At 37.0% G+C, this 16,083-nt stretch overlaps 1 protein-coding gene across 8 annotated transcripts in view; it reads right to left on the bottom strand.

Annotated features, from left to right (window-relative positions):
• MED13L (mediator complex subunit 13L) overlaps positions 1 to 16,083 on the bottom strand; it is a 297,294-nt gene that overhangs the window by 145,034 nt on the left and 136,177 nt on the right. The gene's annotated exons all lie outside the window — the stretch shown is intronic.

The raw sequence follows: 16,083 nt of genomic DNA, 5'->3' as shown, positions 1-16,083 counted from the left end.
CCATAAAAAATCCAATTACATAACAACACTATTGATTGATCACAGTTATGTTGCCATTGACTGCCTTGTAAAATCTATATTTGAAGTCATTAATAACTAAATGGACTGACTTATTACTTAATTCAAATTCAACCCACTTAGAGTTCTGATTTCCTTGATTTGCTTGTGGGTGTAGAATATTTGGTATCAGTTAACAAATCTATGTTGAAATGGATTTTAACTATCCCAATGTCAATTCATCAATCAAATAAGAATTAGAGATAGAAGATATATATATCAAAATGCTCCATTTGTTTTGACCTATTTGCCACTTTAAATGATTATGAACGTTGACAATATTCATCACACAGAAGCACCGTTGTAATTCAAAATTTTAACAGTATTATGTCTAACTAAGGAATCTCTAACAGCATGAGTTCTCTGCCAGTTGCAGGATAACCAGAATTTTAATGACGGTTTCTACACAGCACTGTAGCAGTTGAGACATGACCCAAGTTAGCATTTCAATGGATCACAGGACTCCACGTAAAGCCACTAAACTTTAAATTGATGGAGACCATAAAACTAAATTTCTAGATAAATTGAACAAGACCTTCAAAAGACAACTGCTACAGAAAACAGTCAGGCAGCAGTGTTACTTTAATAGTCACACAGTGAAAAAGAAATCTTGCACAATGGCTGTTACTGACTTCTAAGAACTAAACTTGCCCTCATTTGCAACTCTTTTCAAAGATTTTTAAGTAATTATTACTTTTTCCCCTTTCAAGCTATTAATATGCTCTTAATTTTGTTAATAATACACGTAAACAAATAAAGGCCTAGAGGGACAGCCATCAAAATTAACAGTTATTTTTGGTTGCTGGAATAATTATTTTCTTCTTCACCTCTTTGTGCACGTTAGAGATTTTCTTCAATGAACATGTTCCTTTAAAAAGATACATCATATTTGAAATAGATTTTTAAAAATAAGGCTACTATTATTTATTAAACAGCCACATGCTTTTTAAAAAAAAATGCTGTGTGTTCATAAATTACAAGAAAGATCAACATTCTTAGGACAGGAATCACCACAGGAGAAAATTAAATTTTGAAAGAGGAGGAAAACCAGATATGTGATTCAGGTAGAACGTTTATATTTAAACCCGTCAACACTGCAAAACAAACATTTTATAAACTTCCTCTAAGACAATGACTTTAATCAAGATGACTCAACTACTGATTTCAAGATTGGCACAACTGAGCAGTAAAAATTAAAAATACTTCCTTCCACTCTTCAGACACAACCTGATTTGAAACACAACACACACACACACTCACACACCAGACTGCTACTAAAATTCTGAGAGAGCAAGTCCCCAGATTGCCTTTTACACTAAAGCTCAAACAGTTGTCTGTCACTGCTCTTACAGTGAGTAATCCATGCAGCTGTAACTGTTTGAAATGCAGCTGTCTCGCTGGCATTCTCTCCCCACCCCCACTCATCCAGCATTTCTGTTCTTGCTACAATAATCTTACAGAGCATTTTACAGGAGGCTTAGCCCTGGCTGAGGGCACTCTATGGCATGACCGAGAGAACACGGAAACACGATTCATTAGACACGCCTGGAGTGATAACAATGGTGCTGCTTCTTGCTGCCTTTCATTTCGTACATCAGGCTGAGACTAATGCATTCTCGTTACACAACAAGCACATTTATAGACAGGAAAAAACTGTAATCACCTTTGATTAAGAGACAGCATATTTTTCCTATATGAGCCGCCAGCCATACTGACAGAATAATTATTTTTTTAACTGACAGGTTAAAATAGCAAATGTAGCAAAAATAACATCTGCCTGAGGGGGAGGGGACGGGGAGGGGCTGGGGGGAGGGGAGGGGGGAGGGGTTGGGGAGGGGAGATGACTACTATTGAAGACTTCGTACACAGAGGTTTCTTAGACCAGGCTAGGTGTCATATCCTTGAGACCTGGTGGGTACCTTGGCTTATATTTAAGCTACACAGTCTATGACAAATAGAACAGGCCCTTATCAAGCAATCTCATTCTATACATCTAATTCTTTACATGTAAAAATTACAGAATTTCTTTGGTCACTTCATGTGTAATTCTTACTGACCTCCCTTCTTTCCACTTCTTTCACCATAGGACTACAGAATTCAACAGTAGTATTAATCCTCTTCTCTTTTTCCATTATCCTACTTTTACTACAAAATAATTTATCCTCTTTTACATAAAATGCTAGGCCAAAACAGAAAACCTGCTTCCTATTTAAAGAAAAACAGCAAAAAATGTAATTTTGATTAAAAACAGGAATATAGAATAATTATTTTATATCACCCAGCTTCCTCAATCACTCAAAGCACCCAACAAAGGTTTGAATTATAAATTTAAAAGACCTAATTTAAACTGAAAGAAGTCGTAAGCCACATTATACTGACAACATGTAAAGTCAATTTTCTTAACAGGAATTTTGTTACTTCTCCATATACCCATACAATTGCAGTCTTTTGTGGGTTCATGTATGTATGTTGCTGGATTATTGTTTATGGGGAGTTTGATAGTTGACATAAAAAATATATTTATTAGCCAGGAATTGAAAGTTTATACGTTAAACCAAAATATTGGAAAGTATTTTTTCAAGGTTAGCAGACTATATAATTAAACATTTTTTAAAAGATGGTCAGTCTCTCTTTTAAGCTTTCTATAACACTACTCTATTTTACACTAAGAATGTGCTACAAAACTACCAAAACAATCTGTACATGTGAACATTTGTTAAAACAGTAAAGAACCAAAAGTGAGCAAATAATTGAAAAAGTCTGGTTCACAAAACTTTGAGTCCTAAAAATAGCCTTTTTAAAAAATGGTTATGTAGAGCAAATGAATTTTTGTAAAACAGCAAAATGCTTAAGCAATTTTTAGCTGTTGGATTTTACAGGTTGCTGACCTGAGCTACCACACCAGGCTAGAAACTAGGAAATCTGCTGCCTATCTTTAATGTTTCTGTAAGAGGACCACTGACCCCTAATACGCATTTAAACACAGTGTGTTTTGAAGAGAAGTCTGATGTGCACCACACTATGTTAGAATTACACATTTAAAAATTTTATCATCTGGCATAAAATAACATCTACTATAGAAGATAACATCTATACAATTTCTACTCTCTAAGTGCCCATCTTGCCTCCCTTATTTTGGTCTTTTTTACTGTAACAAAGCATGACTCCCCCCAAACTAATCAAATTACTTCCACAAGCTTTCCCGGCCTGTTTTATGCTTGGAAAATACAAAATTAATCACCAATATCAAATATGTCACCACAAACATTATTTTTAAAACTTCAGTATAAATGAATTCTTACTTTAATAAATAACTTGTTGGTTTACATATGAATTTCCATTATATTAACCCAGCTCTTAGAAGAATCTCATATCATTATTTTTGACTTTTATAAGGTGGAATGTATAATTCTCCCCTGAAGTCTTCAAAGTTAATTTATGCTTAAAAAAATTTTTTAAACAACCTATTAGAAAGCAATAAAAGCTTCTCAAAACTTTAAATTGAAACATATCCAGAAAGACGTTGTCTTTATTCCAAAACTTCTGACATACTTTTAAACAGTTTCCAACTCACAAGCGATAAAATTTAAAAATGACCTAAATATTCCAAAACTGCCAACATTTTTACTTCACGTAGGTGTTTCAACACTAAAAGATTCCTTTGCAATAACATGCTTCAATTATGAAATTTACAAGTGCTTTGGGAAATGAAGATCAGTTATTTACACAGTGGTGTGAATGAGTTCAATCCTATTTTCTTTCTAAACTTGGCCAGAATGGCATTTTGATTGGAGGGTGAGGCGACCCAGTAATTTTGGATAGGGCACAATCTGGAGCTGGGAAGGGATGAGTAGGTTCAATAACACAGGAGGCAGTGGTTTAGTCCCTGTGATCCTGGGAGCACGATATCCTGTGAAAGAGCCCCAGCAAGTTTCTGGTCTTTTCCATCTCCACATTTAAAGTAGTATGGCTACAGTTTTATCCAGTTATAAATAATGGAGTTCTTCTGAGGGTCCGTTTGAAAACATAAATAAGTACAAAGAGTTTGTAAAGAGGACAGAACTTGCAAACCACTGGAAAAGGAAAAGGAGTAAATAGGACCAGAAACCCACAAAGCCTGGGTCACTCCCTAGCACTAACACTCGCCGGCACCGCTGCTTCCTTCACAGTTATCTCCACTTTCCTTGAGATTCTTTCCAGCTTGGCAATTGCATGATTCTAACTATGTGCTCTAGAAGGTGGGAAAGCCTTCCAAGACAGATGGTGAGGACTTCAAATACAGAGTCAATTCCTACCCAATCCACTGGTTCTCATCACAAAACCCAGTACACAACTCAACACTAAAGTTAAGCATTACTGGTTAAATCAGTTTACATAGGCTAGCCTTAGAATCTATCCACCGGTTAGAACAGGTTTTTCATGGGGAAAAAAAATATGCATTTTCCAAATAATTAACTTATAAACGACCTTTTGGAAAACACGGTATTAATACTTACTTTGTCAACTGGTATTTGCCCATGTTGAGTCTCCTTTCTAGTTTTTAAAACCAGCTATTAAAAATACAACAATTAAGTTACCTTAATGAGCATTTATTACTGAAAGGAAAAGGAGAGAGTTTTGATAGTGAAGAAGAAACTCAGGAAGCTTCTGGGGTGCCTGTAAAATTTCTCAGGAGCTATATATTAGATGTTTGTTGCACAATAATTCGTTTATTTTGAATGTAATTCTCTATCATAGCTCACAATTTTAAAGCTTGCTTTCAACTATGCTCCAGAAACAAAAAATATATATGGAATAATACAAGGTTAAAATTCAATTGTATACATACTATAATCACAACTTTTAAGATGCATGTTCAAGTATCTTGTAATGGAATAAACAAAAATTATAATAATTGCTATAAATTTTAAACTTAAGTCCATGCATATAGTCCTTAAAATAACAGTGAAAACCCTCACTAAAATATGCATATATTCAAGGCAATATTATTCCTAGGATGGGCTTAGCGAATCAAATGTTTATCAGATAATAAAGAAAATAGCCTAAAGACAAAATGCAGTAAACATGAAATAGATGTCGTTTGGACAAAACATATACTAACACTATGTAAAGATACTGTTTTACAATCCAGCTTCATGAAGAAGCAAAAGCTTCTAAACTGCTCTCACTGCTTTCACTCTTAGCATCCTAAAGTCCATTCTCCATGAGAGAGCCAAGGTGATCTTTTCAAAACTTAAATCACACCATAGCATTCCTCTGCTTAAAACCCTACTCCAATGGCTTCACATGGCATTAAAAATCTATTTAAGCACCTTACCATAGCCTACAAAGTTCCATATGATCTCATCTCTAGCTACCTCTTCCATCTCCCACTAGTTTACCAGTTTCAACAGCACTGACCTTCTATCTGTTTCTCCAACAAAGTGAGCTTGGAGGCTTTTGCCCTTACTTTTTCCCTGTGTCTGCATGCCTGGATGGCTTCAAGTCTCAACCCAAATGTTGTTTCCTCCCAGAAGCTTTTGCTAACTAACCCCCTTAGCTAAATAAAGTACCCCTGCCCTTTCCTAGTCACTCACTTTCTCATCATTTGCATTGTAGCCCATGACCATATGAAATTATTTATTTATCATCTTTTATCCACAGAAAAATGCCACTTCCATATGCACAAGGGGAATGTCAATACTTGTGTGCTTAGTATACCACACAGAATCTTCCACAAGGAAAAACACTGTGATCTCAAAAAAAATTAAAAACATTCAAAGTGGAACAAAAGGCAACCTACCACCCAAAGACACAAAGACAATTTAATGAAAAAAAAAAAAAAAAAAAAAAAAGACAATTTAATGTTACTCAATTTTTCAGACAAGGGAATTATATATGATATGGTAGCATGGTATAGTATGAGTCTAAAGGTTTGGAAACTATGAAAACAGACACTTCCACAGAATGCTTAGCTTTTTTCCTACTGATGATTTAAGGAAAGTTGCATTCTCAGACTTGTGATTTTATACGGTTTTCATGGAAACCAAATAGGGTCATAATTAAAGCATAAAAACATTTCTAGAGAAACAGTATAAATGAAAGATGTGATGAAAATAAGATCTTATTTGAACCTATGATCATTAGCAAGATTAGACTAATGCGAAGGATTCTTGACAGGAAAAAAATCAATTGAATTAGATTAAATTAAAGTGCTTTAAAATAATGACAATAAAGTATCACAATTTAAAGCAGTTAATGTAAGGATGTGAGCCTATGAGTTTTGTGTGTTAAAATCAGCCAACTCTAAATTATAAAACTTCTATCCCAATAAGCAACATTTAGAAATGGAATTATTAACTTTTTGCCTTTCCTAGGCATAATTCATTCTAGTAATCAATTATAGATAGTTGTTATTAGTATTATTATTAGTAAGGGCTCTTCACCACTATAAATTCACAACGTTCTCAAATTTCTAATGACTATCAGTCACATTCATCAAATTTAGAACAACAAAATAAAGTTACACAATTATGGAGCAATATTAAATTGTTAAATTCATATTATATATTGATATAGCTGTATATAAATGTGTTACTTTTCCATTCTATAAGGTACAGGGAGCCAAAAGGCTCACTATAGTTATCTGAAGCCACATCTACAAAGGCCACGGGAACTTTTTATTTTCCCGGGGCGGGGGGGGGAGGGCAAAAAAAATTTTGTAAAAAAATATTGCAGGGCTTCCCTGCTGGCGCAGTGGTTGAGAGTCTGCCTGCCGATGCAGGGGACATGCGTTCATGCCCCGGTCCGGGAAGATCCCACATGCCGTGGAGCAGCTGGGCCTGTGAGCCATGGCTGCTGAGCCTGCGCGTCCGGAGCTTGTGCTCCGTAATGGGAGAGGCCACAACACAACAGTGAGAGGCCCGCGTATGGCAAAAAAAAAAAAATTGCAGAATCATTTCTGTGTAAGTTTTAGCAATTTCATATGATTTTCTTCCTGGAACATCAGCTTCAATACCATTATTCTCAACTTATCTCTGGCTTATTCATGGACACCAAATTTTGTGATTCTCAAAAAAAAAGTTAACTGAATTTATTGTTTTTAATCAAAGTATAACTTGATCAATTTACCAACAGTAAATTCTCAATTTGAGAGACAATATTTAAAAGACATATTTTATCTATCTGAGGATAACCCAAATATTATACTTTGAGCTAGTTATTAAAAACCCCATTTTCAGCAGAGATGTTTAAAAATGAAGGTGAATAGAGAAGAAACTGTAACACAATGGCTCTTTTAAATTGACTAGACAACTATTCACTGTTCACATTCATTTTGTATCCTTCAGTCTGGAAAAAGTAAGGCCCCTTCTAACTTTCAATTTGTCATATGCTGTCCCATTTAATTTTTTCTCTAACGATTTTGCCCTCTTCAAGGTGAACTCAAATTAAGTCAAAAACATATAATACACAGACAGTAATTTGGGAGTGGATTTTTGCCTCCCCAAACCAGACATTATGCCTTGCCAAGGCAGAAACTGTATAAATAAGGCTATTCACAAGATAGGAAGCATCAGCACATGCCCATTTACCTTCAGGGTAGTCACTGAAACTTCAAAGCGCCATTACGCACAGTATCAATGCTTTTGTCTAAAAGATCTCAGAAACTGTAAGTGATCTTGGTTTCATAAATATCTAAGACTTCCCAGGAAACAAACAGGTTTCTTAAGTTCACAAGAAACTGCCTAAACATTTCTTATTAGCAATGAAAGTCACAACCTCTTTCTTTGAAGGTGATTGATCATACTTGTATAAATTTAAGAAAAAAAATTTCTTGGCCACAATGAAATAACATAAAGATGTTTTATACTTGCTTTGCTTTAGTTCAGGTTAAAAACAACTATTTTTAAAATAAAACTCCAGATTGTGCGGTTTCAATTTTCCACTGCTCATTTTCTATGACAATCTGACCAAGAATTTCTCTGGTGAGGAGAGGAGATGATATTCTGAAACCTTTTTCTCAGAAAAATAAATATATTTGATAACATATCCAGTTTTTCTGTAAATACTAATGAAAAGGTAATGATAGCATAAAATGAAAGTTGGTTTTTAGAAATGAGTGAGTCAAGCTCATCTAAAGACCAGAAAGGACTTTCTGGAAAGACTGATAAGCATCTTGGAATCTCACTACATCTCTCACACACTGAGCCAATCTGCAGCCATTTCCCTCTGAGCCAATGCACTTGATGGGTGTGATAACAGATGGATCATTGTATCTGCCAACTTCCTGTGATGTACTGTATGGAGACTGATAATTTAGTGACTACAGAAGTCCTACAACAGACAATGCAAGCAATCCTGGCATTCAGTAAGTAACTGCATGCAGTCCTTTGACAGTCTGTAGGTTGAATATATGTGGATCATCATACAGTGTAAGCTCTCTGCAAGTATCTATGCCACCTTGAAAACAGAAAGAAATTAAACACTGGGCAAGCTAAGAACTAAATAGAAAAACAGGAAAGAACTTAAAGTACATTTTTCACTTAAAAACATATGAAAAATATACATTGCTCAAAAAGTTATTAGAGTCTCATAACCAGGTTAGCTAGAAATACAGGTGTACATAGAAAAAACATCCATTGTGGGCCTGATTTTCACGTTTCACAACCTGGGTGATATTGACATTTTGTGTGAAATAATTCTTTGTTGTAGGGGGCTGTCTTGTGCATTACAGGATGGTTAGCATCATCCCTGGCCTCTACCCATTAGATGGCAATGGCACCCTACCCCCAGTGGTAACAACCAAAAAACGTATCTAAACACTGCTAAATGTCCCCTGGGGGACAACACTACCACCCTTGTTAAGAACCACTGGAGAAGACAGTCTAGAATTGCACTCCTCTAATTCTAATGTGCATTTTGGAGGGGAGGGAGAGAGTATAAGGGGAGTGTTTATTCATGGAAATTATACGCAAAATACTCAAACATAATCTATACAGAGTGGATCAGCTAAGCACATATTACTATGAAGAGGAAAGGCCATCTAAAGATTCAGTGGCAAAATTGTTCAACAGGTTGCAGAGGGAACTGGAAAGGCAACTTCCATCAACAAACATGAGAAGTGTGCTTGATTCGCTCTGCAAAACAGGAAAAAATTCATAGCTTTGCTATAACGCTGTATACAAATGATATTGATGATACTTCCGTCACAAATTCTCATCAAATAAATTCTCCATTATGCTGGGCACTGATTTACATAATTGTCAACTTTAACAGATGCTTAGAGATGAAACTCTCTAGGTTTTATGTTCTGGTTTTTTTTTTAAAAAGTCATATTTATGCATATACATACAAATGTGTGTGTACGTAATATACTCAAAATCCCAGTGTAGTCACATTTGAGAAATATGGGTACCAAATTAAGTATGACCATGTTATTTTACTTGCACATCTCTGGAACCTGACAAATGTACTCAAGTTATTCGGGAGAGGATTAGTTTGTCATTTTTGCAGCACCTCTAATGTAATGCTCTTAAGTATAAAGCACAAAATCTCTTTTAAAATATTGTTTTAGGATACTACAAAATATTAGCACTTGGAGTAAATGTCCCATAATCAGATTAAGTATGCTATTTGCACCTGGAAATGTACTTCTCTTTCTCCTCATTCTCTTTCTGCCTGTTCTTTTTGCAATTTTACTACTGGGCAAAAAAGGTGGATAAAGAGCGGAGGTGGGAAGAATAGACTAACTGGGGGAAATGAACTCAACATTACTTACTGCACAGTTGCAATTCTTTGATTAGGAAAAATTAAAACTAGAAATTTTTTAAAACTATGAGTAAATGGATTTACTAATGATAATATAGGCATAAAGAGAAGAATCCTTGGTAATCTGATAGAAGGACATGAGTGAAGGGGGAAATTTTCCCCCAACTAGTAGAGGCCATTAGCAATACTGAACAAAACCAGAATCAATTTCCGGCAGGCCCCACAGATTTTCTTCTTTTTCCGAACTTCTCTGTGTTCTTCACTACACAAGCAGCCTTTATTTTCAAATTCTCAAAGTGCATCCATAAAACATAGCACTTTACCCCACAACACTCACCCTGCCAGTCAGCACTGCCTAAAAGTCCAATACTGGGCTTCCCTCTCCAAATGCAAAGGCTCAATTTAAGAGGAGAAACAGGAACTCCTAACAACCTGGGAACTCTGTAAGCATGGAGGAGAGCTAGATCCAGGATGACTATAGAGCTGGTACTACAACTCACGGTCTGCTCAAAAACTGGCCTCAACAGGCTTCAAGACCATGGTGACTAATTTGTGGCCTCTGGATATAGACAGGCCCTCAAGGCCATAGCTCACCCAGTTTGACAGTCTATTTTCCAAAGATGGCTGGCAGAACATATTCCATCCTACATGTTCTTTTTACACTGTGATATTGTCACTCTTCCCAATCAAGTAATAGGGAATATGTCGCCTCTCCTGAATCTAGATGACTGTGAGTGCCTCAAAGTGACAGTATGTCAGTCTCCAGGTTCAAACCTTCAGAAACTGGCAGTCTCCACGTCCTGCCTCTTGGAATGCTCATTTTTAGAAACCAACCACCTTGCTGTGAGGAAACCCAGTTCACATGGTGAGGCCACATGTGGTTGTTCTGGCTGTCTGAGCTCTGGTTCTAGCCAACAGCCAGCATCACTAGGCCAGCATCACTAGGTGAGCAAAGACATCTCCAGAGAATATCAGGCCCCAGCCATAGAGTCACTCCAAGTCTTGGAGTCTTGCTAGGGGTCCTCAGACATCCTGGAGCACAAACTAGTAGTCCCTGTTGTATCTGAAGTTCTGACCCACAGAGTCCATGGGCATAATAAAATAGCTGTTTTTTGTCACTAAGTAACTCATCCAGTGCAACCATCATCCTAGGCAGAGTAGATTCAAGATTCAGTGCCTCATTCACAAAAACAAAGTCATTACGGTATTTCACACCAGTTTTGCAATAACATAATCTGGATGATTTATTGCTGGGTCACAAATCATTAAGGTCTAGGTGGTATACTGACAGTGAAAATGTTACATTTTAAAGGCACATGATTTCATTACCAAGCACAATATAAACAAAGATATAGAGATTCAGTGAAATGAAATAGTGAATTTGTAATTTACAGCATTATATTAATATAGGAAATTTCTATGAGAAATATTATGATGGAAACAGAATACTAGGATGGTATTCAGACAGATGAGTAAGGAAGCCGCCAGATAATTCTAGCACCCAGCCATTCAGGTGTCCTAGTTTTCCCAGCTGAGCCCTCAGACACCTTGATGCAAAGGCAAAACAGATCTACTATGCCCTGTCCAAATTATTAACCTAAAGAATCTGTGAGCATAAAAAATGGTTGCCATTTACCAAGTTTAGGGTGGTTTGTTACACAGCAATAGATAATTGGAGAAAATGATAAGGGGAAGATCACTACAAGGAGGTAGCAATTGTTCCAAGAACTAATGCTATCAAGCCATGAGGATGTGAAGAAAAAGCTGTCCAAAAAGGGAGAACAGCAACTACAAGTCCTAAAGCAGGAAGGAACTTGGAGGTACGAGATAAGTCAATCAGATGGCAAAGCCTAGATGATACAGTTTTGTACGCCTTGATGAGTTATTCAGAAATTATCTTTGGTGTACAAGGAAGCCACTGTAATGTTTTAAAAGTAGGACAGTCTTTCAAAGATTCTTTTGGCAGCTGTGTTTCTTGATGTTAAATGAGGAAACTGAACTAAATGCCATGATTCCTTTAGGTCTACCATCCATACACTCAGTGTTTTTCAAATCTAGAACATCCTTAAGCTCTCCACAATACATTTACCTTGTATTTTCACTTATTTGGGTCATCAGAATGACCTCCTCATAACTGAATGCCACCACACAATTTCTGGGTGCATGCATTTACATGTGTGTTTCCCCCATGGAGGTGTAATGAGCAAAGAACACAGAGGAGAGAGAGTGTGTGTGTGTGTATGTTGCATTCACACCACATGAGGGCAGAATGAAGCTCCAGTAAGCTGCATAAAGGAAAGTTTTACAGCAGTTCCAACAGGAGGAAATGGCAGAAGAACTGAGTCATCACACCATCCACAGAATAGGCAAGTCAAAATAACAGATCTCTTTCAAAGCAGACAGTACCAAACTCTTGCAGAAAGTTATATTCAAGTAAACATCAGGTAGCATAAAATACTGTTGTTACTCTGTTTTTATTGGTTAGTTTTGATAGTTACATTTAACCTGTAAAATTGCTTTAAAGTTTTAAGTTTTATAATTATACATGCTATAATATAAGCATAAGGCATTTATTTCAAATTAGTGGTGTTTGTCTTTAATATCACAATATAATAAAATGCTGTCATATATATGAATATATTATAAATCGGTGACTTTCACATCATATAGTATGACACGTTATATGCACATTTTCATCAACATTTTATTTTCCTGAGTAAACTTAAGATCCCTATGTAATTATTTTAAGTTAGCATAAACACAAGGTAACTGAGGTGAATCAACAGTAAATAAACAATAGTTATTTTGAAATAATTCTGTGTTTTAAAGAATAGTCTTCTCCTTCCAACTTGTCTTTACTTGACTAAATCTTTTTCATTCTTCAGTCTAATTTAAGTACCATCTCTCTACATGAACATCCCAGGCTACTCCAGCACAAGTTCTTTTCAGTACCTCTGAGCTCCGAGATAATGTCTACGCCATTCCTAGGCATGCTTCCTGACATCGTGCATTCTTGTCACTAAGATGGCTGATGATGAGATGACAATGGTGATGTAGGTGCTGTGATAACAATGGCAGCAGCTATCCTCTACTAAGTGATAATTTACACTCCAAGCAGAAAATTCACTCTCCATGATAATCTCGATCTTTTTTTTTTTAACTCTTTATTGAATTTGTTATAACATTGCTTCTGTTCTATGTTTTTGGTTTTTTTTGTTTTGGGGGGGGTTTTTTTTGGCTGCAAGGCACGTGGGATCTCAGCTGCCCGACCAAGGATCAAACCCACACCCCGTGCATTGGAAGGCGAAGTTTTAACCACTGGACCACCAGGGAAGTTCCTCCATCTTACAGATAATTATGAAATTTTCTCAAGGCCACAAAAACTACTGGATGAGCTGGAATTCAAAAACTCTGATCTGTTTTGTAACACCAGTGTTAATCAAAGAATGGGCCTTTGAAATAACAGAATCACCGGGGTAGGTTAGACAGAAATTCTCAGGTACCCTAAATTACACTAAAATCTAGGGAAAATGATTTTGAGAATCTATTAACAAGCTTCCCAGGTACATTCATATATACAATGAAGATTAAGAAACACATTGCACCTGAATAGCACTGGGTGCACTGGGTGCCTCCATCTAGATTATATTTTTTCAGAATATAAACAATCTTATATAGCTCTCCCTTGTCTAAAGAATATAGACAAAAATAAGCCATTATTTAAATTTTATAGTTTAAAAATATATAATCTAAATTATATAAAATATAATCTATTATTAGATCTAATTACTCTACAAGATAAATTTTATAAAACGTAGTCTCCATTCTATAGGTATATACAGTCTACACTTAGAAAACAACGATAATGTCCATGTTTTCAAGGATTTTTTTTTTTAAACATATAGGAGTCTGTTGGTGTTAAGTATAAAGACTGGAGGGGTTGAGTACAGGAAAGGGAATGGATGGTAATGACATAGAAGGCTGATAGGGGAAAGACTATAAAGAAAGGGAAAGAACCAAAAACCTCTTGGGTGGTCCCTGTTGTCTGTCAACCCTCTATTCTGCAGGAGTAGCAAAGGCCAAGCTGGAATGCTCCTACAGCTACAGTGTCTTTTTACTTTTTCTATCTGGCTCTAGAGTTTTATGATTCAGTGAGGTGGGTGGTGAGTTAAACTGCTGTTTTCTATACCAAACATTTGTCTGTGGCCATCAGGATAAATCTGGGAAAGCTCAACTTAACACATGTCTGACCCTGGTCAAGTCATAATTCCTCAAAATACATCTGTAATATTGTGACCTACCAGAAAGGTGTGAAAGGTGTGAAATTTTTATTCTGTAGTATTTTCTTTGTTCTGTTTTGTTTAACCAATGAATCTAAGGCACTATGTCCAAGGTGTTTTAAGACAATTAAATCTCGGCCTTAGGACATTTTATTATATAAGAAAAAAGGAAAGAACCAGTATTTTCAAATCAAACCACCCTTAAATGCCTATTTTATTAGTAACTGCTGAAAATCAGAGCAATTAACACATTTAGTTAATAGAAGACGTCACAAAACCATAATATAGTTGAGAAACATTTCCGGATTCTCTGAATCTACAATGATTACCACCTTAGAGGTAACCAAGGGGTCAAGAAATAAGTGTGCTACATGCAATCCCTATCAAACTACCAATGGCATTCTTCACAGAATTAGAACAAAAAAAAATTTTTACAATTTGTATGGAAACACAAAAGACCCAAAATAGCCAAAGCAATTTTGAGAAAGAAAAATGGAGCTGGAGGAATCAGGCTCCCTGACTTCAAACTATACTACAAAGCTACAGTACTCAAGACAGCATGGTACTGGCACAAAAACAGAAATATAGATCAATGGTACAGGATAGAAAGCCCAGAGATAAACCCACGCATGTATGATCACCTAATTTATGACAAAGGAGGCAAGAACATAAAATGGAGATAAGACAGCCTCTTCAATAAGTGGTGCTTGGGGCTTCCCTGGTGGCACAGTGGTTGAGAGTCCGCCTGCCGATGCAGGGGACACGGGTTCGTGCCCCGGTCCGGGAAGATCCCACATGCCGCGGAGCAGCTGGGCCCGTGAGCCATGGCCGCTGAGCCTGCGCGTCCGGAGCCTGTGCTCCGCAACAGGAGAGGCCACAACAGTGAGAGGCCCGTTTACCACAAAAAAAAAAAGTGGTGCTGGGAAAACTGGATAGCTACCTGTAAAAGAATGAAATTAGAACACTATCTAACACCATACACAAAAATAAACTCCAAATGGATTAAAGACCTAAATGTAAGACCAGACACTATAAAAGTCTTAGAGGAAAACACAGGAAAGACACTCTTTGACATAAACCACAGCAAGATCTTTTTTGGCCCACCTCCTGCAGTAATGAAAATAAAAACAAAAATAAACAAATGGGACCTAACTAAACTTAAAAGCTTTTGCACAGAAAGGAAACCATAAACAAGAGGAAAAGATAACCTTCAGAATAGGAGAAAATATTTGCAAATGAAGCAACAGACAAAGGATTAATCTCAAAAATATACAAACAGCTCAGGGAGCTCAACACCAAAACAAACAAACAACCCAATTAAAAAATGGGGGGGGGCGCCCCGCTTCCCTGGTGGCGCAGTGGTTGAGGGTCTGCCTGCTAATGCAGGGGACGCGGGTTTGGGCCCTGGTCTGGGAGGATCCCATATGCCGCGGAGCAGCTGGGCCCGTGGCCACAGCTGCTGAGCCTGCATGTCTGGAGCCTGTGCTCCGCGGCGGGAGAGGCCGCGATAGTGGGAGGCCCACGCACCGCGATGAGGAGTGGCCCCCACCTGCCACAACTGGGGAAGGCCCTCACACAGAAACGAAGACCCAACACAGCAAAAATAAATAAATTAATAAACTCCTACCCCCAACATCTAAGAAAAAAGGGGGGGGGGTGGGCGGAAGACCTAAACAGACATTTCTCCGAAAAAGACATAGAGATGACCAAGAGGCACATGAAAAGATGCTCAACATCACTAATTATTAGAGAAATGCAAATCAAAACTACAGTGAGGTATCACCTCACCCCAGTCAGAATGGCCATCATCAAAAAATCTACAAACAATAAATGCTGGAGAGGGTGTGGAGAAAAGGGAACAATTTTGCATTGTTGGTGGGAAGTGATACAGCCACTATGGAGAAAATATGGAGGCTCCTTAAAAAACTAAAAATAGAACTACCATATGACCCAGCAATCCCATTACTGGGCATACACCCTAAGAAAACCATAATTCAAA

Source organism: Delphinapterus leucas, chromosome 14 (assembly GCF_059928025.1).
Source record: "Delphinapterus leucas isolate spDelLeu-1000000601 "Yukka" chromosome 14, BTC_Dleu_Yukka2, whole genome shotgun sequence".
NCBI lineage: Eukaryota > Metazoa > Chordata > Mammalia > Artiodactyla > Monodontidae > Delphinapterus > Delphinapterus leucas.
This window is presented reverse-complemented; position numbering and strand designations above follow the sequence as displayed.